Source organism: Neopelma chrysocephalum, unplaced genomic scaffold (genome assembly GCF_003984885.1).
Source record: "Neopelma chrysocephalum unplaced genomic scaffold, ASM398488v2 Primary Assembly neopelma1_97065, whole genome shotgun sequence".
NCBI classification, from domain to species: domain Eukaryota; kingdom Metazoa; phylum Chordata; class Aves; order Passeriformes; family Pipridae; genus Neopelma; species Neopelma chrysocephalum.
The window spans coordinates 1,986,481-1,988,695 of record NW_020925707.1 but is presented as its reverse complement, the minus strand read 5'-3'; the positions used below and the strand labels follow the sequence as shown (position 1 = coordinate 1,988,695).

Sequence of the window (2,215 nt, the reverse complement as noted above, 5' to 3'; positions counted from 1 at the left end):
TGAATTGAGTTCATTTTCCCTTGCTGGTTAACTTTTAAACCAGCACAGCATCTCTGCTTCGTAAGAGGCAGGTGCACAGGTGCTGGCTGTGGGAGGCTGAAGAGGCACCTCTGTGAGGAGAGGCTGCCAGGAGGAGGAGCTGCTCCATGGTGAAGCAGATAGCCACACCACAGATCCACAGTGGAGCAGATATCCACAGACAGTGCAGACTGTGGAGGACCCCATGTCACAGCAAAGAGGTATTTCTGAGGGACCTGCAGCTTCTGAATAGCTGATATCAGAGCAGAGGAAAACTGAGAAGGAAGAAGCAGCAGAGAGGAACTGCTGAGTAGTGACCACAGCCCATAACTCCCTCACCCTGCCTTGGGAGTATAGAAGAGTGAAGCTACACCTGAGAAAAGACAGGCATTTTAATGTTTGTGTTATTTGTGTTTCTCACTACTTAGATCTATTTTAATTGACAACAAATTAGGTTAATTTTCCCAAGTAAAGTGCGTTTTGTGTATGATGCTAACAGGTAAAAAAATCTTCCTATCTTTATCTCCAACCCATGAGATTGATTTCTACTGTTTCTTCTGTTTTCCTCTCCTGTCCCTCCAGGGTGAGTGAGCAGCTGGGTGAGAGTTTATCTGCTTCTTAATGGTAACCCACAACAATAGTGAAAGCTGCCAAGAATAGTAGCCAGATATATAAGTCTAATGCAATTTCTCTACTTAGGTTTGAGTCAAACATTTCTCAATTACCATTTTAGCTTCCTTTTCTGAAAGAAGACAAAATATACTGTATATAGTATATATATATAGTATATATATATGTGTATATAGTATATATATATATGTATATAGTATATATATAGTATATATATACTATATATTTCTTGTTCTGTAGATTTTACAATGTCTGAAGTAGGATGTGCTAAAAAGAACTCCACATTTTATAAAAACAAGAAGATTTTATACTTCTGATTCTTGAGTTTATATTCTCACATGAGTCTCTATAAAGAAATTCAGACTATTTTGGTCCCTCTGACATTTTTGTATGTTCACTCTAACTATTCTGCGAATATTGTTCTCTGCAAGATCCAGCTAAAAAAATCTAATAAGACCTTTGACTGTGACCAAAGATAGACCATATTGTACTGGTGAGGCCAGCCAGGAAGGTTTCCAAGGGAGTTCTGTGTTAAAAGCAGGATTCTAGTTTTAAGGCAGCAATAATCATGCAGATTTATATTCTTTATGTGGTAGTAAATAAATGAAATAGGAAGGGATGAGATAGCTGGCAGTTATAGTCATTGTTTTCTTAGATTATTTTATCTAGAAATGAAAATTATTATACTCCTATAATAGGCTTTCTATTGTTTTCCTTCTCATATTAGCTATGTAGTACCAGCCCCTTAAGAATTGAGAGTCCTTGGAACACCTGGTGTACCACTCCATTAGGATACATGCACGGAATAAAGACAAGTACAACAGACATTCAAACACCACAAAAAATCTTTTATTGCAGTGAGAATAATAAAAAAACTAGCAAAGAGAATCAAAAAGCTAAAATAGAATACAGAATAACTACTTTATCGGTTGGCATTAAAACAATACTGTGAACAACATTTAATACAGTATTAACTAGTAAAAAGGGAACTAAAGGGATACCAAAAAAGGATATTAAAGCAATACTACGGATAACTTTTAATACAATATTAATTAGTAAAAAGAGGAATTAAAGGGAAATACTATGGACAACTTTTAATACAGTATTAACTAATAAAAGGGGAATTAAAGGGACACTAAAGGGATATTAAAACATTTACTTTCTCGGTTGCTTCATATCAATAAACTGTGCTTACCCACACAGACAGGCCAGGGCTACTAGGATCTGCAGCAGCTGGTCGGTACCCATGCTTGGCGGCTGTCCCCGCAGAGCAACACAGTCTTGATGGAAGAGTGAGTGTCGCTCAACTCAGCAGTCCTGACACCCCATTTTTATCAGCTCTACATTACACTACGTAGGGCCAGTACGTAGTATAAGGTGATGCTTAAGTGGCAGCCAAACACCGCCTATTCATTACCTAATAGCAACAGTCTGCACGTGCCCTACTGTAGGGCAAGGGGCGAACGACCCATGCCCACATAATCTTCCTCTCACCATCATCTTTCTCACCCCTATGTATGACCTCTACCATTTTGTTACGAGGGTATTTGTGTCCATCTTGCAGTAT

At 38.2% G+C, this 2,215-nt stretch overlaps 1 long non-coding RNA gene across 1 annotated transcript in view; it reads right to left on the bottom strand.

Moving 5' to 3' along the window:
- Positions 1-1,881, bottom strand: part of LOC113961195 — a 31,066-nt gene extending 29,185 nt beyond the window's left edge. Inside the window, exon 1 of the long non-coding RNA XR_003532241.1 lies at positions 1,844-1,881. This is a non-coding gene — a long non-coding RNA (uncharacterized LOC113961195). The remainder of the gene's footprint in view (positions 1-1,843) is intronic.
- Positions 1,882-2,215: the final 334 nt, after the last annotated feature.